The following is a 24,593-nucleotide window of genomic DNA, read 5'->3' as shown; positions in this document are numbered from 1 at the left end:
CAGCTTTTTTTTGCTTTCCATTTGCTTGGTAGATCTTCCTCCATCCCTTTATTTTGAGCCTATGTGTGTCTCTGCACGTGAGATGGGTTTCCTGAATACAGCACACTGATGGGTCTTGACTCTTTATCCAATTTGCCAGTCTTGTGTCTTTTAATTGGAGGATTTAGCCCATTTACATTTAAGGTTACTATCGTTATGTGTGAATTTGATCCTGTCATTATGATGTTAGCTGGTTATTTTGCTCGTTAGTTGATGCAGTTTCTTCCTAGCCTTGATGGTCTTTACAATTTGGCATGTTTTTGCAGTGGCTGGTACCAGTTGTTCCTTTTCATGTTTAGTGCTTCCTTCAGGAGCTCTTGAAGGGCAGGCCTGGGGGTGACAGAATCTCTCAGCATTTGCTTGTCTGTGAAGGATTTTATTTGTCCTTCACTTATGATGCTTAGTTTGGCTGGATATGAAATTCTGGGTTGAAAATTCTTTTCTTTAAGAATGTTGAATATTTCCCCCCCACTCTGGCTTGTAGAGTTTCTGCTGAGAGATCAGTTGTTAGTCTGATGGGCTTCCCTTTGTGGGTAACCTGACCTTTCTCTCTGGCTGCTCTTAACATTTTTTTCCTTCATTTCAATCTTGGTGAATCTGACAATTATGTGTCTTGGAGTTGCTCTTCTTGAGGAGTATCTTTGTGGCATTCTCTGTATTTCCTGAATTTGAATGTTGGTCTGCCTTGCTAGATTGGGGAAGTTCTCCTGGATAATATCCTGCAGAGTGTTTTCCAACTTGGTTCCATTCTCCCTGACACTTTCAGGTACACCAATCAGATGTAGATTTGGTCTTTTCACATAGTCCCATCTTTCTTGGAGGCTTTGTTCTTTTCTTTTTATTCTTTTTTCTCTAAACTTATCTTCCCGCTTTATTTCATTCATTTTGTCTTCCATCACTGATACCCTTCCTTCCAATTGATCGCATTGGCTACCGAGGCTTGTGCATTTGTCACGTAGTTCTTGTGCCATGGTTTTCAGCTCCATCACATCCTTCAAGGACTTCTCTGAATTGGTTATTCTAGTTAGCCATTCATCTAATTTTTCTCAAGGTTTTTAGCTTCTTTGCCATTGGTTTGAACTTCCTCCTTTAGCTTGGAGTAGTTTGATCTTCTGAAGCCTTCTTCTCTCAACTCATCAAAGTCATTCTCCATCCAGCTTTGTTCTGTTGCTGGTGAACGCAGCTGGAGCTGCATTCCTTTGGATGAGGAGAGCCGCTCTGATTTTTAGAGTTTCTTGTTTTTCTGCTCTGTTTTTTTCCCCATCTTTGTGGTTTTATCCACCTTTGGTCTTTGATGATGGTGACTTACAGATGGGTTTTTGGTGTGGATGTCCTTTCTGTTTGTTAGTTTTCCTTCTAACAGTCAGGATCCTCAGCTGCAGGTCTGTTGGAGTTTGCTGGAGGTCCACTCCAGACCCTGTTTGCCTGGGTATCAGCAGCGGTGGCTGTAGAACAGCGGATATTGGTGAACCGCAAATGCTGCTGCCTGATCGTTCCTCTGGAAGTTTTGTCTCAGAGGGGTACCTGGCCGTGTGAGGTGTCAGTCCGTCCCTACTAGGGGGTGCCTCCCAGTTAGGCTACTCGGGGCTCAGGGCACCACTTGAGGAGGCAGTCTGCCCATTCTCAGATCTCAAGCTGTGTGCTGGGAGAACCACTATTCTCTTCACAACTGTCAGACAGGGTCACTTAAGCCTGCAGAGGTTACTTCTGCCTTTTGTTTGTCTGTGCCCTGCCCCCAGAGGTGGAGCCTACAGAGGCAGGCAGGCCTCCTAGGGCTGTGGTGGGCTCCACTCAGTTTGAGCTTCCTGGCCACTTTGTTTACCCACTCAAGCCTAGGCAAGGGTGGGCACCCCTCCCTCAGCCTCGCTGCCGCCTTGCAGTTTGATCTCAGACTGCTGTGCTAGCAATGAGTGAGGCTCCGTCGGCGTAGGACCCTCCAAGCCAGGTGCAGGGTATAATCTTCTGGTGTGCCATTTGTTAGGCCCATTGGAAAAGTGCGGTATTAGGGTGGGAGTGACCCAATTTTCCAGGTGCTGTCTGTCATCCCTTTCTTTGATTAGGAAAGGGAATTCCCTGACCCCTTGCACTTCTGGGGTGAGTTGATGCCTCGCCCTGCTTCGGCTCACACACAGTGCACTGCACCCACTGTCCTGCACCCACTGTCTGGCACTCCCCTATGAGATGAACCCAGTACCTCAGTTGGAAATGCAGAAATCACCCGTCTTCTGCGTCGCTCACGCTGGGAGCTGTAGACTGGAGTTGTTCCTATTCGGCCATCTTGGCTCTGTCCTTTTTACTCTTTTTCCTCTAAACTTCTCTTCTTGCTTCGTTTCATTCATTTGATCTTCAATCACTGATACCCGTTTTTCCAGTTGATTGAATCAGCTACTGAAGCTTGTGCATTCGTCACGTAGTTCTTGTGCCACAGTTTTCAGCTCCATCAGGTCATTTAAGGACTTCCCTACACTGGTTATTCTAGTTAGCCATTCATCTAATCTTTTTTCAAGGTTTTTAGCTTCTTTGCATTGGGTTCGAACTTCCTCCTTTAGCTCGGAGTAGTTTGATCGTCTGAAGCCTTCTTCTCTCAACTCATCAAAGTCATTCTCCATCCATCTTTGTTCCATTGCTGGTGAGGAACTGCCTTCCTTTGGAGGGGGAGAGGTGTTCTGATTTTTAGAATTTTCAGATTTTCTGCTCTGTTTTTTCCCCATCTTTGTGGTTTTATGTACCTTTGGTCTTTGATGATGGTGATGTACAGATGGGATTTTGGTGTGGATGTCCTTTCTGTTTGTTAGTTTTCCTTCTAACAGTCAGGACCCTCAGCTGCAGGTCTGTTGGTGTTTGCTGGAGGTCCACTCCAGACCCTGTTTGCCTGGGTATCAGCAGCGGAGGCTGCAGAACAGCAAATATTGGTGAAGAGCAAATGTTGCTGCCTGATCATTTCTCTGGAAGCTTCATCTCAGAGGGGTACCCAGCTGTGTGAGGTGTCAGTCTGCCCCTACTGGGGGGTGCCTCCCAGTTAGGCTACTGAGGGGTTGGGACCCACTTGAGGAGGCAATCTCTTCACTCTCAGATCTCCAGCTGTGTGCTGGGAGAACCACTACTCTCTTCACAGCTGTCAGACAGGGACATTTAAGCCGGCAGAGGTTTCTGCTGCCTTTTGTTCAGCTATGCCGTGCCCCCAGAGGTGGAGTCAACAGCGGCAGGCAGACCTCCTTGAGCTGTGGTGGGCTCCACCCAGTTCAAGTTTCCTGGCCGCTTTGTTTACCTACTCAAGCCTCAGCAATGGTGAGTGCCCCTCCCCCAGCCTTGCTGCCACCTTGCAGTTCAATCTCAGACTGCTGTGGTAGCAATTAGTGAGGCTCCGTGGGTGTGGGACCCCCTGAGCCAGGTGCGGGATATAATCTCCTGGTGTGCCATTTGCTAAGACTGTTGGAAAAGTGCAGTATTAGGGTGGGAGTGACCTGATTTTCCCAGTGCCATCAGTCACCCCTTCTCTTGGCTAGGAAAGGGAATTCCCTGACCCTTGCACTTCCCGGGTGAGGCGATGCCTCGCCCTGCTTTGGCTCACACTTTGTGGGCTGCACCCACTCTCCTGCCCCCACTGTCCAACGAGCCCCAGTGAGATGAACCCGGTATCTCAGTTGGAAATGCAGAAATCACCCATCTTTTGCTTTGCTCATGCTGGGAGCTGTAGACTGGAGCTGTTCCTATTTGGCCATCTTGGACAGACCTGCCTTTTAGTTTTTAGTCATTAAACAATGTAAATGTAATTTATTTGATAAAAATACAGTTGAACAATGTAAATATTCCTCTTATCTTGAGAGAAGGTATAAAAACAGGCAAGATTCAATCTGTATGAGGGCCTCTGACTTGCATCATTGTTCCTACGGTCAACTTTCTCATCCTTAGCACAGCTAAGTATATCCCTTCACCACACCTCCACCCCAGCCCCCAGCACCCTCCACTGATGGACTGGATCCAACCCCACAAAGAAAGTGAAAACCATCTGCTCAAAACTTTTCTTCATGAAATCTTAAGAAATGAAAACAAAAACTTACAGCCCAACTCCCTTTATTCCATCTTTCCTGTTACAGTTTTTAGAAAGGTATCACTCAGCAGTCCTTCCTTGATCTTTCCAAGCTAGGAATGTTTTCTTTACTTCTCCAAACACACTTCTTACTCTGTGTTGTGCCTTTTGGTTTAATATTTCACCTTAGGGTAAGTTCTTCTCATACCTGGAATCTTTTCTATTTCTTTGGCTTCCTGGCAGAGAAAGTTTCTTTTAAAAAATGTAAAATATACAAAACATAAAATTTATCATCATAAACATTTTAAACCTACAGTTCAATGGCAGTAAATACACTGTTGTGCAACCATCACCACCATCCAGCTCCAGAATCTTTTCATTTTCCCAAACTGAAACTCTACCTATTAAACAATAACTCCCCATCTCCCACTCCTCCAAGTCCCTGGAAACTATCATTCTACCCTCTGTTTCTATGAATTTGACTTTTCTCTCTCTCTGTCTCCAGGATCCTGTGAGATTCAAATGACATGTTAAATGGGAAAACATCTGCAATACTAGATTAATGTTTCTCACAGTAAGACTGATCTTTAAATCAGCGATATTAGAATCAACTGAGGTGTATTTAATGAATAAAGATCCCTGGGTCATTCCAGAACCAATAAAATCAGAATCTCTGGGAGCAGGATCTGAACTGTTCTTCTTTCTTCTTTCTTTCCTTTCTTCCTTTCTTTCTTCTTTCTTTCTTTCTTTCTTTTCTTCCTCTTTCTTTTTCTTCTTTCCTTCCTTTCTCTCTCCTTCCTTCCTTCCTTCTTCCCTTTCCTTCCTTCCTTCCTTCCTTTCTTTTTCCTTCCTTCTTGCCTGCCTGCCTGCCTGCCTTCCTTCCTTTCTGTCTGACTGTCTCGCTCTGTTGCCCAGGCTAGAGTGCGGTGCTGGGATTACAGGAGCCTGCCATTTGTATTTTTTTTTTTTGTTTTTGGAGACTGAGTCTCGCTCTGTCACCCAGGCTGGAGTGTAGTGACGTGATCTCAGCTCACTGCAACTTCCACCTCCTGGGTTCAAGCCATTCTCCTGCCTCAGCCTCCTGAGTAGCTGGGATTACAGGTGCATACCACCATGCCTCTAATTTTTTGTATTTTAATAGTGACAGGGTTTCACTGTGTTGCCCAGGCTGGTCTCAAATTCCTGAGCTCAGGCAATCCACCTGCCTCAGCCTCCCAAAGTGCTAGGATTACAGGCATGAGCCACTGTGCCTGGCCTGTATTTTTAGTAGAGACGAGGTTTCACCATGTTGGCCAGGCTGACCTGGCCAACTCCTGACCTCAGGTGATCCACCCACCTTGGCCTCCCAAAGTGCTGGGATTACAGGCATGAGCCACCGCTCCCAGCCTGAACTGTATTTTCTTAAAGAAGTTCACAGATTATTTTTATGTACAATTTAAACCTAATTGCTTAATTTCTGCTCTTTTCCCTCACAATGCACTTTTCAGGTTTTTCTTACAGCTGCAAGAAATACCACCCCAAAATTCTGTATTAAAAAAAAAGAAATGGCCATGTGCAATTTGCCTCTGTCCAAACATTTCAGCCACATGTGTGCAGCTGTCCATCATCCTTTTACATGGGGTTGTCCTGGGCTCCACTCCTGTATGGGTTTGTGCATGGGATCAAATCTTTCTGTCCTATTATGATTCTAAAATTTGACTTAAATGGCAAGACACTCTTCCTTCAGGTGTGTCAATAAAAGTATAATTTTTACCTGTGGAGGGAAAAACAGGTTTAAGAACCACAATTTTTAGATTGGCAAACATAAGGGGTTGCTCCCTACATGTCAATACAGTGAGCACAGGCAGGGGTCAGTGAGAAGCGGGGAGCGGCCACACTGATGGGCCATGTTGTGCTGTTGACTGCAGCTGGCATTTTCCTGATGCACTCAACAAGTCCCATGGAGAATAAGCATTGTCCATGATGTGGTTGAAGCACCTCTTCTCTTACTCATTTGTCTATTTGTTCATTCATAAAAGTGCTTTAAGTGTAGACTGAAAGACAAACCTCACTATGTGAGTCTTAGGGAGGGGGAGGTCCTAGGCCCAGTTAGAAGAGCTAAGATGAAAACACAGCCTCTTTCCTGTAGGAATTCACACTGTATGAACATTTGTAAACTAAATGCACTGTGATCTACCTCAAAGAAAAACTCAGTCTGTCTGGGTGAGACCCAGTCATGCACAAATATGAACTCAAAGGAAAAGTGGGTGTTTCCCCAGTGGAAAGAGGGAGGAGGTGGGGGAACCCTAGCCTCTGACATTATTCAGTGACTTGAACATGTTTATATGCACACAGGTATGGATGTGTGTGAGCTTGTCTATGACTGCGTGTGTGTGTAGCCGAATGTTGATGTGGCTGGGTGTCACCTGCACATACATGTCTAAGTACATGGTCACATATTTGCCTTTTTGTTATGTGTGTCTCCTTATATCTAAGAGTAGCTGATGGTGGGCACTGACTGTCTCAGGCATCATTCTGATTGCTCTAAGGACATCTTGTTTAATCTCCACAAGAGCCCTATAAGGCAGGATCTATGACTATTTGACACACCATGAAACTGACATGGGGAGTTTAAATAACTTGCTGGAGGTCCCACAGCTTGCAGGTGAAGCTGCATTTTAACACAGGCAGTCTGGCTTCAGAGTTCACCTCCTTGTGACCATGTTGTGTTTGTGTGTGCTGTACACACTATACATGAATAGATAGATATTTACATATGTATGGGAAAAATATTAAAAGAACTATATTTTTAACACTTTAAAATACAGAACATATTCTGAAGTGTTCATATCAAAACATCACAGTTGAATAAGTTTTCATAAACATAAGTTTTACTCTTTGTGTGTGTTTCTCAAAAGCACTTCTAAAAATGCTTCACCATCTCATACATGGGGCCTTTGAATTCATTGCATCTGTAGTTGCTACCCTCCAAACACCTAACCTTGATGGTTGCTGCATTTCCTCATTAAAGAACTACTTCTCCTTAGAGAAATATTCTCTTGGGCTGGAGGGCTGGGGAGAGCCCCTTAAACATGTCTCTCTTTGGAAGTAGAGTTATCAATCCCCTGCTGCTCATGGCCTGACAGCTCTGGTTTACTTGATGGGAATAAGTTACTCCCCAGTTGCAAAATCCTTTAAAACATTTTTTTTTCCAGCATCTCTAATAATTCTGCTTCATGTGACCACAGAAAATCCTAACTTCAGAACTGAATTGTGAATTTGTTAATTGACAACTAGATGCTGAGAGCTTTAAAATCATTATCACCTGAAGTGATAAAGCCCTTTTTACTTCCATTTATTTCCCTTAATAATTTTCTCTTCTCTTGATCTTCATTTTTCTTTCAGTTGGTGAAAAGATTTTTTAATATTCAATCACTTCAGGGAACAGTAATGACTGCCCATGTATTGTGAGCAGTAGGGAAAATCTTCCACTAGGATAAGCCAGAAAGTGGTATTTAAGTGAAACATAAAATATGCTCTGAAGATGAAGAAATAAGAGATGGTCTGTTTCATTTTCTCAAAAGAAATGCAGCACTCTAGTGTCTTTACAGCATCCATGTCCCACAAGCCCATAGGCTGGTGACCATGGTCTTCAACCCACAATTGGTGCTGTTGATGCTGTCAATGCAGAATTGAAGACAGAGAAGCAGAGATTTTTAAGTCAGAAGCATGCTTCAGAAGTTTTAGTTTGTAACTATTGTTTATTTCTGGAAATCATTTGGAAGATATTATTTTACTTTTTGTCTCTCCCAATTCCAAATTGTTTGCATTATAATTTTCTTTAAACTGGAAAATAAAATTATAATTTTAGAAAAGTGAATCTTGTGTTTAAGAGGTGTCAAGTTTGTGCCCTTACCTTTCCTGTGCACCAGGATAGTGAATCCACAACAACCTCTCCTGCTGCACTTATGGCCGATAGCACCAAGCCTTCTCAGCCAACTTCCCTCCTGGATCCTGTCAGGCATTTTCTCAGCAAGCATTCCAGAAAGCCATGACTCACTTATCACCATCAGTGCTTCCACCAATTAGCTAAGAGAATATTGATATTCAAGAAACTACCCCAAAACTCAGTAGGAGAAGTCAGGACTTCTGAATGACAGAATAGAGTTTGGCAGGCCCTTTGCCCAGCAAAACAGTGTAACTGGTGAAAATTATTTAAAACAAACAAAACAGACAAAAACACAATCATTCAACATCTCTGGAAATTGTCCTAGGGACCTAGAGGAAATGGAGAAAATGCATTTAAGAAAATCCACCAAACTTTGGTGTACAGTGAGAGTCTGTGGCATTTGAGCTGAGACCCCATTATCCACACCGTGAACCCAGGTTACAGAACCTCTGCTCTGGGCATGTGCAGCCCAGAAAATGAGGGCTCTTTCTCCCCAGCCCAGAGTCTAGGACTACAGTTTTATACTGGAAGGGGAGGCTGCAGGAGTTTCTCATTCCCCTGGCTCTGTGTTGCAGAAACTGTATTCCAGGTAGGTATGGGAGAGAGGACTGGTCCTCTTTTTCCCTAAATCAGCCCCCACTCTGAGGCAGAAACTCTATCCCAGGCATGGCAGTCTGGGAGTACTAGGTTCCTACTGGCCTCACCTAAGCTCACTCACACGATGGGAATTCCATACCAGTAAGAGCACATCAAGAAGACCAGGGGCTGCCAATCACTCCAACACCACCCCCTCATAGAGCAGCGGTGTCAATCCAAGAAAGCCATTTCTCTACCACCAACTCCAATGCAAGGATGCAGGGGATCTGCCCAAGGAGAAAGGCAGTGCATGAGGATGAAAAGCTCAGCAGCTGTTCCTGAAGGGACTGAAAGTGAGGGGCTCAATGCCTGAGGGCACTAGAACAGGCAATGGTTCCACTGGGGAGAGCAATGATAAGGCTGGGAGCTTTGATACAAGTAAAACAGCAGAGAAGCCAGATTTTTAACAGAGAACTAGGAAAAGAGACGGATAAGAAGAGCCCCCCTGAGACAACAGTGAACTCTGGGGTTTGAATGCTGTGTGCGTGGTCTAGGTAGCACCAACACAGGAGTGATCACAGCAGGATGCATTAGAAGCAAGAAAGCACTCCCCGTGCTGCACACAGACCCAGCAACACACGGGCAAAGCCACCCAGCACAACCCCTGGCTAAACACAAAGTGAACAGAAAGCCACATTAAAAATAACTTCTCAGTGCCCCCCTAGAAGTCTGGAAGACAGTGAGCAGGTTCAAGGCTTTGCCTCTCAGAGGCAATTAGAGAAAGAACCTCCAAGCTTCTAGTCACTGGGAAAAAAATGGAGCAAAAAATAAACTCCCTGTATTGTAATTAGAGTTTCTAAGCCACACACACACATCTAACAATAAAAGGTAAACATGTAACTAAGTGGACCTAAGCACAACATTTGACCTATAAGTGGCTTTTGTTGACCCAGAATTGACCTCTAGAAACCCAGGTTAAAAGATAAAAATAAAACCCTAGTGCTCATACAGATGGGCCCTGAGCTCACCAGGGCCCTATGTACTTCCTGTAGCTCTCTGACATGAATGGACCACTCAAAGGAGAGGACTTGCATCTTCTCTCTCTCTCTCTCTCTCTCAGAAAGATCAAATGCTACACACTGCAGAGGGAACAGACCTCTTAGAATTGGTTCAGCCAAATCTCCAGGCAAATGAGCAAGCAATGAAGCAAAAACAATGCCACACCCTTGGGGGATGTAGACTCCATATTCAGAGTTGTTATACTATATTATCTAAAATGTCCAATTTTGAACAGCAAAACATGAGAGATATGTCAAGAAAAAAGAAAGTGTGACTTATACACGTGAAAATAAGCAAGTGATAGAAATTGCCTTTAAAGGACCCAGATGGTGAACTTAAAGAGACTTCAAAGCAATTAGCTATCTATATTTTTTCAAAGAAATAAAGAAAATCTTACTTAAAAATTAAAGAAAGGCTGAAGCATGGTGGTTCACACCTGTAATACCAGCACTTTGGGAGGCTGAGGAAGGAGCTCGGGGCTGCTTTGGCCTCATGGGGCCTGGGGAGCATGGCCGGCTGACTGCACAGTCTGCTTGGAACCGTAGGTTCAGGGGGATTATTATTATCATCTAGTAAGGTCTCTGGAGGACATGTTTTAATGCTTGGTTAAGACTGAGGGGTTTTTATAATGTAAAACTATATGCCTAAGGAGCTTAATATGTTTGTTCTTTTAAACAGTTCAAGCATTTTTACTAAATCTCATTTATTCTCTTAATTTGCTTAGCAAATCTTTTTAAAACACAAATGAAAAGATAAAGATAGACTTTGAAAGAATAAAAATTCTAAATTAAGAAAATCCCCACATTAGTGAGATTGTGTCTGCTGGTTTTATCTGCAGCTAAGTTGTGTGCATGAGTGTGGGGTGGTCAGTAGGGAGCCACGGATTGATGGAAGCTGATGGGACCCTAAGACAGCTTCTGGGCCTTCAGAGAAGCCCACATAGCTCTGCCTTTCATGGACTTAAAATTAAAGTGGGGTTCCCATGCTAGGTTGTGAGGAGGGAGCACACCAAGGCTCACAACTTCTGCTTGGAGGTGAGCGGCAGGCCTGGTCTGTCTGAGGGGACACTCAGGAGCGAGCTGGGGCTGATTCCCCCACAGAGGCTGCAGGAATACAGAGGAGCAGGGAGATCTTTGCTGCTTTTATGGGATAGGCTTGATGCATTTTGTTATTTCCAGGAGGAGAAAATATTAATGGTTGTAAGAGATTTTCTAGATTTAGGGATCTTTTTGTCATAGAGTAAATCACGAAGTGTGGCAGGAGACATTCACCCATGTGTCTTAGTCCAGTCAGGCTGCTGTACAGATTATAGGTTATGTGGCTTACAAATAACAGGCATTGATTTCTCACAGTTCTGGAGGCTGGAAGCCCAAGATCAGGGCACCAGGGGGTTTGATGCCTGGTGAGGGCTCTCTTCCTCATTCTTAGATGGTGCCTCCACTGTGTCTGTGTGGTGGGAAGGGCAAGGGTCTCTGAGCCTCTTTTATAAAGGCACCAATCCTATTCTTGAGGGCTCTTTCTTTATGACCTCATGAGCCCCACTTCCTAATACCATCACTTTTGGGGTGAGGATTTCAAGATATGAATTTTAGGAAGATACAATCATTCAGATTCTAGAGACCCTCACCCATATCTATATTAAAGAGTGTGACATCTTTCAGAGAAGAAGCAGGGGGCTGTGAACACCCTCATCTGGCGGAGGGCTGGGCTTGGCCTTGGTCAGGCAGCAAGGCTTTCAGGAGAGCACCCTGTCTTTGTGGGGTCGCACCTTCAATATGGCAGGGTTCTGTGGTCAGTCCTGCGCTCAGAGGTTATGCAGACCCCTCTTGGCTGTCAATGCGGCACCTCAGAACCTCTTATTAAATACTCATCTTACACAGTGGCTATAAGAACAGAATGCTTAATAGATGTTGTCACTACACCAGTCCCTGACACAGGATGAGAGCTCAATCTATGGGGATAACCACAATTGTTTTTAATTTTCCTCACAGCTCTTACAGTCTACTCAGGAATGCCAGAATTTTAATTAACAAGAAGAAGTGTTTATGGTTTAAGAGAAAATCACAAGGCAGCATTTGAATCATTTGTAAAGTTGTCCTCATATTTCTTGCCCTTGGCATGTTATGTTTGTAATATAATAATTTACTCATGTACAGTAGAGACCCCTCAGCCCAAGCAGGGCTAGGGTAAATGTGGCGAAGGAAAGTTACAGCTGGAACTTGTTGAATCTGAGCAGTAGGTGCCTATTTAGGGTCCTTCTTCCACTTTGAGGTATGATTTGAGGCTGGGCTCTGAGGAAACTCATCATTAAAAGGGAGGGTGCTGGTCTCATTTGGATTCTTGATCTGCATGAGCGGATGTATTCAACTCATAAAATATACCACATTTTACCCATATGCATACATTTTCATGTATATATTTAATGCTTAAAGGGTTGAAAAAATTGTTTTGTTTTTTAGTCTGGAAAGAACGATGTGAGGACAGGACCCCTGCTACTGTGTGTGTCTCTCATCCTGATGTTGACATATGTAAAAGAAAAAATCTGCTCCTGACACTTGTGAAAACCAGCAAGACAGATGTTATTGGAACTCCTGCATTAGGCGACGACCCTCAGTACAGAGTTGAGCTCAGCTCTGGAGGCAGCATGGAGAGTGAGTGGAGTGTTTACGGACAATGAGCAGAGGGTCAGCGGATGGACAGTCACTAAGAGGAACTTGATGAGGTATCAAGGTAAGGGGGGTTCTTATTAAACTGGGCTACAAAAATGTCTTTCTAAAAACAAGCCAAGGAGCCAGATTATCAAGGTTGGGAAGGGGGCTTCCTCACTAAACTGATTTAGCAGGAATCTACAGAAGCCCAAGTTCAGGCTTAGTCAAGAATAGGGATTAGAGGAGCTGGACTACAGTTGGTCAAGGAGGGACTCCTTGGTGCTGATGCCACCGGCTCTAAGTCCTGCTGAGCTCCAGGAGCGACCTCTGCATGGAAACTCTCCTTGGGAAGGGCCAGTTACAGGGATGGGAAATGGGGCCTAGGCTGTGGGTCTTGGTCTGTGGTGAGGCCTGAGGAATGAGAATCTGAGGGGGCAAAACATACTTAAGACCCTCTCAAAGGTGGGGTGAAGCCAACTTTCACCCTAAGTAGCAGGTGCAAGGGCAGCCAGCTGCCAGGGGGAGCATGGGGCCAGGCCAGGCCTGTGGGCTCTGGGAGCAGTCAGGCTGAAGGGCTGTTGTATCCAGGAGAGCAGGGCAGGGCTCTCACCCTGGGGCCACACTGCCTGGTGCCAGTCTCTTTCCATCACCCACTGTCTGTGAGGCTCTGGGGAGGTCCTTCCCCTCGCATAGTCTCAGGCTCCCTCACCTGTGAAGGTGCGGACAAGGATAGCAGGCAGGATCACTGTGGGTGTCAACAAGCTGAGGCCACAGAAGCCTTTGGGCCATATAGAGGCAGCACTATGAGGTCCATGGTAGAAGGGAATATCGTTCAGTGCTGCCCGCTGTGTCCTCACTTCAGCTGAATTGGCACCTGGGGGATGGTGGCCCACAGGAAAGTGTGGATGAGTTGGCTGGTCCTGGGGCTGCAGGGATAGTCTTTCCAGGCCCAGGGCTATCACAGCAGGGGTCTGTGGAGATAGGGAGCATCCAGGGGGACTCTTCCTGGGACAAGTGGGGGAGAGCTGAGTGACACTCAGGCGACACTCACATGCCCATTGTAAGTGACAATGAGTCAGGCATCCCAGTGAAGAACCGAGGCTCACAGTGACAAGTGACCTACAGTTCAGAAGAGGGCCATGTCCCGTATGTGGCTGGCCTGACACAGGATGTCTCCAGGGCCCTTGCCCAGTGCTCTTTTGTCAGGTACCGTCTATGAGCAGGCACTCTCTTAAGATACAGGAGGCCCAGGACGGCACGTAGACACACCCTGGCCAGAGCCCTTGCAACACCTGGGGCTCTGGGCCCCTCTGTGCTGCTCCAGAAGGTTTCCCCTGTTGTCCTGTGAGCAGCTGGAAGGCAGATCCTGGTGGGCACCCTACTGGGGAGATGGCACAGCTGACGTGGTGGGACCTTAGCTGTGGAATGTGGCAGTGAGGGAAGGCTCAAGCATCAGCAGGTGGGAAGGAGGTGGCGAGGGCGGTGTGCAGCCAGGCCCCAGAGCCTGCTGTGGAGGAATCAGAACCCCACAACTATTGGGCTTGTGCTGAGTGGGTGGTGAGAGGCAGAACTTCACACAGAATGGGAGGCCAGGCCAGGCCCAGCCCAGGCAGGAGGAGCTGCCTCCGTCGGGAGTGAGGCTGGGAGAAGGGAGGGGGTCTCATATGTCTCAGGATCTCTCTGTGGGTGACACGAAAAGCCCTCACAGAACCTCTTGGTTGCAGGAGGTAGGGATTTCCTTAGGATTTTACCCTAAAGCTCCAATAAATTAGAGGCCCTAATATCTGAATGTGAAGACCCCATTAAAATGATAAATGGCCTCTACTGCTCTCATTAGTTTATAACCCAGATAGAAGAGTCATGTGTGGCCATCTCCAAGGAGCAAAACTCCAGGCCACAAAAATAGCCCCAGAGATGGACACTTGGAGACATGAATCTGGGTCCAGGGGACCGAGAGAGTCCAGGGCTGGCAGCACCACAGGAAAGGCTGATGGAATGCCCAGCAAAAGGAGAGGCCTGGGTTTTAGAAGTGCCCAGCCTCTCCCCAGCCATTCACTCAGCAGCTGAGATCCCTGCAGAGCCATGGGCCTGGCTCTGCTCCATATTTGGCTGGTGACTTTCTACCGGCCACTCCCCTTCTATGAGCTTTATTTTCTTTAATTTGTAGGATGCTATACTTCTCAGAGGGGCTACAAATGGATTAATCCTTCCAAAGTCATAAAGGGCTTCATATCATAAGGTGTTATAAGTGTCAGTTCTAGGCTTGGCTGATTGGAGATTAATCCAGGTGGATCCAGGTGTATGGAGAGTGGTGAGGGAGGGGCACAGCCTTGGGAGCAGCGGCCAGAAGACAGGGGCTGTGTGCTTAGCTCCACTTGTTCTTGGAGTCACTGGGTCTGTAATGCAGGTGTGCTGCTCCTGTGCCTGCCTCAGTGGGCCCTGGAGAGAGGGCCTGGCCCTGTACTGCCCCCACCACACAGGGATAATGTGGTCCTGGCTTGGTGTATCCCAGGCAAATATCAGAGATGGTGCCTCTACAGCCCTGCGCTCCCTGGGAAACAAAGCACTTGCCCCTTTATGCACTCTCTTATTTAGAACCACGGGAGGCGCTCATCAGCCTCTACAATGTGGTCTGTGCATATGTGGCATTTTGCTTTCCACTGTGGCATGGTCACTGGTACTGGACTAACCCTCCAGCATCAATCAGCAGGTGATATAGAACAGTGGACATAGGCAAGAGACACACACAGTGAGCCCACCGTCACCCCAACATCACCATGGCTTTCTGCCTCCTGGCCACAGCAAAGGATGGTGGGGAGCGAAGCAGCAGGAACAGCCACAGCCTCACTGAGCCCTGGAGCCCAGTTCAGAGCAGAGTTGCAGCTGCAGAGGCAGGCAGGCGGCACCTGTGGTCACATGGTAGGTGAGGGCAGACATCCGCATGGGTTCTCCATGTCCACGCCCTTGTTTCAGGGCTGGCTGGGCATGTGCAGGCTCAAACTCCACATTCTGCAAGAGAGGGCCTCCGCAGCTGACAGCTGAACAGAGGCAGGGCTGGCAGATGTGGGAATCCTGCCCAGTGGGATTGAGAGAACTCACCAAGCACTGCAGGCCCTTCCATCAGACCCAGAGAAGCCATGCCTTACAGATGAGAAACATGGCCTGCAGGAAGGCTTCACTTCAGAGTAAATTACAAACAGAAAACAGACATACACACACCGTAGAAGGAACCCAAACCAAGCCAGATAGATGAAAAGATCTGTGACTTACCTGTCTCTATAACAGAACTTAACGTAATGGCTGTCTTCTCCCTGTCTCTCCTTAGGGGGTTTATCAGCTGTGCATCCATCTTCTAGCAGCTTCTGTGTCTTTTCTCCCTGGAATGTTCTCCTGTGCCCTCCTCTTCCCTCCCTCACTGAGATATAAACAAGCTGCCTCATGTCTGTCTTGTCTTGTTGGAAGCCTGGGGCTTGACATCAGAAACTTATCATCTCAGGATGTGTGCACCACACAGTTCTCTACCCCAAAAGTCCTTTTCTTACTTTGTTAAACAACATGATTTTCAGGCATTGCTGAAAATAATTGACTTTTTAAAAAGTATCAAGACTAAGCTTAAGATCTGGATTTCACAATGCATTTATTACTTTATGTGTCTTCTCCTCATTCTCATGTGAATTTGTATTCCAGGTGCTAATTAATCATGCCAAGGCTTTCTTCCCTTTCTAGATAACTTGCATTGTTTGGGGCGCTAACTGGTTGGTGTCTTTACTGTTTTGTCAAACATCAGCCCCTTTATTGTCTTTGGCCCATCAAACAAGTCCATGGTCGTTTATTTATTTTCCAAGGCTGGTTTTCCTGTGGGGATGAGCAATGACCTTGATGGTCCCTCTAAGGTCTCAGGTGTGGCTGTGAAGAAGTGTAGTGGAGCAAGTGCCAGAGGCAATGTAGCCAAGCCCAGACCCCTGCCGTTCCTGTCTACAGCCTCTCTGTCTCAACTCCTCACTGAAGGAAAGGGCAGAATGCCTCAAAGGTCAAGACAAAGTTGGGGCATGTTAGAGCTCCTGGGACCATGAGAGAGTGGACAGCAACCCCAGAAATCTGCTCAACACTGAGTGAGGGAGGTGGTGGACTCTGTTTATCTAATTTGTTGGCCTTGTCTTCAGATTCATCAGAAATGAGTAGGAGACCAGGTGAGAGATTGCACATAGACTGTCCCACACAGGTGGGACTGCACCTGAGGGTACTTGATCTTGGTGTTGTTACAGGTGAATAACTCCATTTGGTTGGCCAAGAAGGACATCTAAATACACATGACAATGGTGGACCAGGTAGAGAGTCAAGAAAGGTTGGGCCCAAAGTAAAGAAGCAAAAGTTTCTCTGACACACAGAGTGGGTGGAATTTGGGAGTCTAGGCAGCTGAGCCCCACAGAAGTCTCTTCACATGGAGCAGAACCCCAGTCAGCCTAGAATTGAGGGCTTATTCTCAGGAAAGGCTGGTAATACCTAGGCAGTGCTTTGGACTCAGGAGAGACTTGGAGTACTAAGGCATCCGCTAAAACAGGACCCAGGGTAGAAATATAGTCCCAAGGATTAAAGCCCAGAGTAGGGCTTGGGCTCAGAAACCATACCACTGGATTCTGGGCACTAGGTCAGAGTTGGGCTGGTAATAAGTATTCTTAACATCAAGTCCCTGAGTGTGGCCATAGTTGTTGAAGTACTACAGGACCTCTGCTAGAAGGGCTGACACTTTCTGTAGATAGGGATCAAGTGGCCTTGCTGTGGTGAGGAGGCTGTGTGTAGAACCTGGAAACTAGGCTGAACCTGGCAGATTGGAAGGTTGTTCATGGACCAAGCACATGGCCTTCAGTCCACGTGAGCCACTTGGCATCATTCCACAGCTAATGAGTGCTGTTTGTGAATGCTCCTTGAATGCACATTGTAGCTGAATGAAAAAATTCATTCATGTGAATTAAGGAGAGAGGGAGTTGAATAGTAAGAGGCTGGCACAAGCAGACCCTCATCAAACTGCAGAATTAATGAATGACTAATACAAAAAGATCACCAAGTGGAAAAAAAATCACTCCATGCACTCCTCTAGTGAGAGGAGAGAATCATGAGGCTGTGGCACATGGCAGGGTTTGTTGGTGGGTCAGTGACAAGGTTTCAGTTTGGAGGATGACTTGGGTACATTGGAGACAAAATAAATCAGTACACCTCTCACCTTTTTTTGTGACACCTCATCACATTGCATACCTATTTTACCTTCAAGACAACCTCATGAACTGGGCATTATTATCTATATTGTAGAGCCCAAGAAGCTGAGCCTCAGAGATGGCTGACAAAGGTCCCTCAGCTCTCGGATACCTAGAACTCTGCAGTTTGAAACAAGCCATGGTGAGAAGTGTTCCCTAAGGCAGGGAGAAGAGGCTGGCTCCACAGAAACAAGCCCTCAGCAAGGCATGGTTCAGGAAGTCGATGTAGGTGGCTCCAAAGGCAAGGCTGGTGCATTCTGATTCTTGACAAAAGTTGGCTTTTCCTCTGCAGGATGTGGGCAAGCTCATCCCCAGGTGTGGATGACTTTGGGAAGAGAGTCAGTTGGCCTATGTTTGAGGCAGGAAAAGAAATGCAAGGATTACATTTATACCAAATTTGCTACAAAGTAACAGATTGTGAAATCTCACAGCTCCAAGTGAGGTAAGCAATGTTCACTGATGCTCATGAAGAGTGACAATACATTTATTATCTCATCCGTGCAACTTTCAGAAGTGAATGTTTGCATATTTAACAATTATCCTAGACCTCAGACATAGCCGAGGAGTGTCTACAGCAAACCAAGACCAATGGCACCATGGATCTGGGTACTAGGTCTCCACAGCAGGCTGAGTGCAGCCTCAGGAATCCAGGATGCAGAATCCAATGGCAGAGGCCAGATGAGGGCAATGTACAGCACACACTGTGGGCCCACACTGACCTCTCTCTGCAGGAATCATCCTCACTAGACCTTGGAAGACTGAGGGGATAACTAGAAGGAAAGCACTGAACCCAACGTACTTAAGAAAAGCTGCCTCAAATGGTTTTGTGACTAAGGCAAGTCACACGATCTGTTTTGGGTCTCACGTTCATCATCTTTAAAATAGGAATAAATAATTTCTTGCCTGTCTACTATGAGATTGTTCTGACGTTTGAGTGGAACAATACCTGTAAAGGTGCATTTTGAAGGGGCAGTGTGACGCACATGGAAGAGCACAGTTCTGAAGCATCACTCATTTCCACCACTGTAGCCACATGAGGGAGTGGGAATGATGTTTTACATCCTTCTGTGGGACTGTGAGCTCAGGGATATCATGAAAGAAACTGATGCCCAGGTGGAGAATTTTGGGGAACAAGGTCAGGGAGGGGAGGGCTGGCGCAGGTGCTCCCAGGGTGATGTGTGGTCCTGGAGAGCCTGGTCGGAGGAAGGGCCCTGCAGGAGCCATATTTGGGTATGTGGACGCCCTGGGTCTTAGGATTTTATACTTGAGCCAGTGAGCCAACATGTGTTATTATAAGTACGTGTTTATTAACACATGTTTCAGGAACACTCTCTCCCTAAACTAGAGAGGACCCGTGGGAGGTGTACTTTCTTCCTTTGGATTTTACAATGACACACTAGAAAGAGTGATGGAAAACTTTCTAATTGGCAGCAGAGCCAGAATGTTCAAAGGTGAGGAACAAGTAGGCAAGTCAGACCAGGGTCTGATCCAGAAGTCATATCTGTCATTTTATCTAAAACAGGGAGAATGAGATGGGAAAGACCTTGTGTGTCCTTTGCTTCTGAAAGTAAAGGCAATGAGGGTGCCAGCAATACATCCTGAGCATTTACATTTACTGACAGAAACCATACTTGTTTGTTATGCAAAAGTTCTGTAAAAGCTTAGATATGCAGTAGAAATTATTTAGGTTGAGACAAGTGGTAACAATTGTGGCTATTGCTAGGGGTCATTGCACTTAAACACCAAATGCTCTCCTGCCCGGGGCATCACATTCCTTCTGTGTTAAGCATAGAGTGGACTGTTGGTGTGTTGATGAAGTAGAATTTATGCAGTTTTCCCTCTTCCAAGGTGCTGTCATCCATTGAAAGACTTTCTCAGTCAACCCTGTATAGAAGGAAAGTTTGGAGAAATCTTGAAGAATAAAGACTTGCACAGAGAGTTGAGCAGCAGGTTCTTAGAGAAGGCAGTCCGTATTATCCATCTACTGCTGTGTAACACATCGCCACAAATTTAACATCTTAAAACATGACACATTTATCTCACAGTTTATGTGGGTCAGGAATCCAGGCCCAGCTGGGCTGAGTCCTCTGATTCTGGCCCTGGAACAAGCCTGCAAACAAGGTGTAAGCCAGGGTTGTTGTCTCACCTTGCAATGGATAATTTTATGTGTCAACTTGACTGGATTAAGGGACACCCAGATAGCTAGTAAAGCATTTTTGGGTGAGTCTGTGAAGGTGTTTCTGGAAGAGATTAGCAATTGAATCAATAGATGGTGTATTTGCTGGGGTTCTCCAGAAAAAAACCAGTAGGATATCAATATCTAGCTACAGACAGAGATATGTGAGAAGAGACTTATTAGGGGAACTGGATCACATGATTATGAAGTCTGCAAAGTCCCACAATAAGCTGTGTGCAAGTTGGAGACCCAGGGAAGCCCATATGTAACTCTCAGTCTCAGGCTCAATGTCTGGGAATCCAGTGGGGTGGTGGGGGCTGGGGGATGGTTCTGGTGTGAGTCCTGGAGTCCACAGGCCAGAGAGCTTGGAGTTCTGATGTCCAAGGGCAGAAGTGTGTCCTAACTCCAGGAAAGGGAGTGGGATAATCACCTTTCCTCTGCCTTTTTCTTTAGGATTCTCTCCAGCTGATTGGACAGTGCCTACCCACATCCAGGGCATCTTCCCCACTCAGCCTTACCCACACCCAGGAATAATGCTTTATCGGTGCTCTAGGTATTTCTTAACCCAGTCAAGCTGGCGCACAAAATTAACCATCACACTGAGTAAAAAAGAATTGTCCTCACTGATGTGGGCTGGCATCCTGAACAAAACAGAACAGAAGGCTGGGGAAGAGGGGATCTGCTGAGCTAAGGCACGCATCTACTCCTGCCCTCCAACATAGGGGCTCCTGGTTCTCAGGCCACTGGATGCTGATTGAACTACACCATGGGCTTTCCTGGGTCTCCAGCTTGCAGAGGACAGGTTATGGGGCTGACTCCTCAGCCTCTGTAATCACAATTTCCATAATAAATCCCCTTTCATATATCCACATATATATGCTATCAATTCTCTTTCTCTGGAGAACCCTGGCTAATCCCTACCTGAGATTTTGGCTGGGACAGGGCTGTTCCTCCCTCCTGTGATATTGGCAGGACTCGGTTCTCTGTGAGTTATTATGCTGAGCCCCTTGATTTCCTGCTGGCTGTGGCTGCAGGACACCCTCAGTTCCTGGCCACACGGACAGCTCATGGTGTAGCAGCTAGCGTCATACAAGCTGGCAAGGGTGAGTGCCTGCTGTCAATAAGGATGTTACAATCTCATGTTATTCAATCACATCTGTCACAGAAGTGGCATCCCCTTGACCCTGAGAGATCCTAACATCACAGCGAGTTACTCAAGAAGAGGGAATTGCACTAGGCTGTGAATACCAGCAAGCAGGGGCTGCTGGGGCAATCTAGAGGCCACCTACTGCAGCCAGCCTGCTGGCCGCTGGTGATGCCACCCCCTGGCATCCAGGTCTTCATGTCACCTCTTCCCTTAAGTGTGGGCAGGACTTGTGGCCAATTCAACAGCCCACGAAATGCCAATCCTCCAAAGACAACATGGGCTTGGAAGTGGATCTCTCCCGAGTCACATTTTGAGATAAGACCTTCAACTCTGGTCAACATCTTGGCTGAAGGCTCATGAGACCTCCTAAGGAAAAGAACCCAGGTGAGCCCAGATTTCTGCCCCTCCAGAAACTGCGAGATGATGACTGCAAGGAGTTTAAAGCTGGTATGTTTGTGGAAATGTGTCACACAGCAATAGATAACTAATGCACCATCTGCAATAATTCCTCCAATGGCAGGAACTGCCGACAAAAGGTTTGGGATGCTGGGAGGATTTCTGGCATGAAGAGATTCAGAAGCTGTGCATCTAAACTTCCCGGAGAGACTTAGTGTAGAGGTAAACCCTGGGGTAAATGAAAAGAGAGCACTGTAGCAAGTCTGTGCATAAAGCACTGGCCTATGTGATACAGTGATTAACAAGTCCACCATGTATTATGCAATATTATAGAATACCCCTCTTTTCTGTGGCTCTTGTTAATTTTTTGTACCTCTGAATGGTTATGCACTTGGCAAAAAGTTCCTGATGTGTGAATATAAATGTCCAAAGCATGGGCCCGGCCTTTCCTTTCCTTGAAGTTTTCACTATTTATCACCAGACATCAACTATCTGTTTGAGTTTGGCACTGGAGATGCTGATCTGAGCTGGCCTCCTGGCATAGTTTTTTCACTGGGGGAAGCTTTCACCCTAAAAATGGCATCCCTCTAGCAAGGAGTCATGTGTCTTGAATCCTACTTTCGGCTCAAATCCTGGGGTGCTATTGGCTGAGGAAAAGTCCTCCTTTTGCTGCCTTTGAGATGTTTGTAAAGACCCATGGCCCCCCAGCCTGGCCTGTTTCCCCTGGGAGGCCTCCCCATGGGCAGGACATGCTATGTGCTTCTCATGCCTGATGGGGCTGCTCATGCAAGCCCAGGTGAAGTGATGGGTGATGGAACCTGGGAGGGATGGTGTAAGTCCTTATGCTTCTTGCCCTGGTGCTCAACAATTCTCCTTGGGACCCAAGTGGCCCCAGATGTTGGCATGCATCAGGAAGGATCCCAGAACAGCTGGGCTGGCCCCATGGTCTACCTCATGGGTTTCAGGGCACGGAGAGCTGGCCAGTCACATTCCCATGGCAGCCCAACAAGGCCCAGCAGAGGGGTGGGTGGTGGGATGGCAGGGCTTGTAGGGCAGAGCATTCGATGGGCCAGGGCCTAGTTTGAGTAGGGCTGCTCTGTGGGCCTATATCCACAGGCATTGCTGTGGCTTTGGCCAAGACCTCTGGGCTCCCTGAACATCAGGCAGCCTCTCCTCCTTTAGGGAAGATGGACAGTTAGCCCTGAGCAGGGCCATGCGGGGCAAAGCACAATGGTGGTTGTGAAGTTTTTTCAGAGACAAGATGCTGTAACCACAACACGTGTGGATTTCCACTGCAGGAGCACCCAGTGCCATGTTAAAAGACATGTGAGTTTGGAGTTTATGTGGGTATGGTATTGGCTTAGTGGTTTCTCCCCATCTTTTTTGTCTACTTTTCTCTTTGTCTACCTGCTTGCCATGAGCCTGAGGGCAGGGCCTGAATCCAGCAGCACCAGAACCCAGGTGGCCTGGCTCTCCAACAAATGGAAAAGAAACTGGGTGGAAATACGGAGGACAATGGTAAAGGCCTGGATTACAACTGAGTATATACAGATCTGAAGTGGCCAGTGTCCAGGTGCTGAACTTATAATAGTCCATCCTATACAGCTTAGCGATTCCAGCCATCAGCCATTCCTGGTCCCTGCTCTGCCTGCCTGCAGACACCAGGCTCCCCACAAGGCACTTTCCCACTGCCCTTGATCTCAGGGCATTCATGTCTCCCTGCTCTATTCGGAAACTATCCTGCACAGACCACAGCTAAGCACACCACTACTATAAGAGTCTAGCTGCATTTCTCTCTGGCCCCAACTCTGGCCCTCACTCCTCATTCTGGTTTCCTCTCTTTAACCTCTGAGCCTCTGCACTTGCTGTTCCTCTTGCCGAGCACACCCTTCCTCTCCATTCCACATAGTACAATCTTACTCATGCATCAAGCCTGAACACAGGAGGATGGCTCCGACCACTCGGTGAGTTCCCACTTCTCTAAATTCCTGTTATTAGATCACCAGTCCTCTTACTTTGTCCTCAACTGTAGTTGGACATGATTGATTTAAACGACAGAGGCATTTGTCTGGCTTCGTCTCTGAGACTGCCATCTCCCTGTAGACAGGGAGCAAACGTTGTGCATCTTCCATGTGTCTCCGCAGCTTGCATGGTGTTGGCAAGTAACCGAGACTGGCATGTGCATTGAGGTGGATGGGCGAGCAGGCCAAACACCGTTCCCAGGAAGATGGAGAAGATAGGCAGAAAGGCGGCAAGGATGCAAGACAGAGAAAAGCTTGGGGTGAAAAAATCCTATCTAGGTGCAGGTGCTGGGGCTGCAGACCCTAGAGCTTCTCAAAGGCAACTTGATGTTTTATAGTTCCATCCAGTCTCCAGCATCACCGTGTGGCCGCAGCATCTGTGGTATCCAAGCGACTTTATCCCTGGGGGAATATGGGCATCTCCCTGGGAGGGTGTCCACAGGAGGACGTCAGGGCTCTGTGGGTGGCCTGGCATCTGGGGTCTGGGGATCGTGCTTGGAAGGAATCAGATAATGTCTGGAATCCAGGGCTTGACTCCTCCTTGTCTCCTAAGAGCTCCTTGGGAGTTGGGCTCCCGTTAAGTGGTTTTTGACCCCAGTTTTCCTGATTCTCAGATTCATCTGGCATGGAGGCTGGGTAGCTTTTCTGCATTCTGAAGCTTTCTTCCCACTGGCAGTGAGTTTATGGGAGTGCTTCTGTGCTGTTGTTCTATTTTTTACAGGAAAGGATGAGTGACACTTCCAGGACAGGGCACACAGGCTGCCTTTGGGCCAGTTCCCAGCCAACAGGAAGTCACAGCTGGCTTTTGAGTTGGGAAGAGCTGGATATCATTTTCATGTGACCCTGAGTCTGTTTCCTTATCCAGAAAACAGAGAGAACAATGGAATCCAGCTAACAGGGTTGGAGTGGGGAGGGATGGCTTACAGCAGAGCCTACCCAGGGACAGGCATGGCTGTGCTGGAGTGGCTGAAGCCACCTCACTCCTCTGAGCCTCAGCTCTCATCTGTAGAATGCTGCATCCTTAGGTCTGTCCCAGCTCCATTCCAGTCAGTCATGATGTGCTGATGGGCACCTCCCTGGCCAGGCGACCATCCGTGGCTCAGCAGCCCAGCATGGGAACAGGTGTGTCTAAGAGCTTGGTGGGGCAGAGCCCATGTGCTCCCCCTTCACCCCCTTCCACATCCCCAAAGGTCTCTGCACAGAGGCAGGTAAGCATATTTGGGAACAGAATAAAAGAGCATTCAAGGATTCTTTTGGGATCTGTGAATGGCGGTAGTAACAGTTATTAAGCTCCTACTGTGTGCCAGAGAATTCTAGGAGA

At 47.0% G+C, this 24,593-nt stretch overlaps 1 long non-coding RNA gene across 18 annotated transcripts in view; it reads right to left on the bottom strand.

Annotated features, from left to right (window-relative positions):
* Window positions 1-15,900: 15,900 nt before the first annotated feature.
* LOC134810859 (uncharacterized) overlaps window positions 15,901-24,593 on the bottom strand; it is a 56,800-nt gene continuing 48,107 nt past the window's right edge. For all 18 annotated transcript variants that reach the window (XR_010159512.1, XR_010159516.1, XR_010159511.1 and 15 more), the window contains one exon: window positions 15,901-17,880. This is a non-coding gene — a long non-coding RNA (uncharacterized LOC134810859). The remainder of the gene's footprint in view (window positions 17,881-24,593) is intronic.

The sequence above is a fragment of the Pan troglodytes genome, chromosome 7 (genome assembly GCF_028858775.2).
Source record: "Pan troglodytes isolate AG18354 chromosome 7, NHGRI_mPanTro3-v2.0_pri, whole genome shotgun sequence".
Lineage (NCBI taxonomy): Eukaryota > Metazoa > Chordata > Mammalia > Primates > Hominidae > Pan > Pan troglodytes.
The sequence above is the reverse complement of the archived record's forward strand: the minus strand, read 5'-3'. Positions and strand labels throughout refer to the sequence as shown.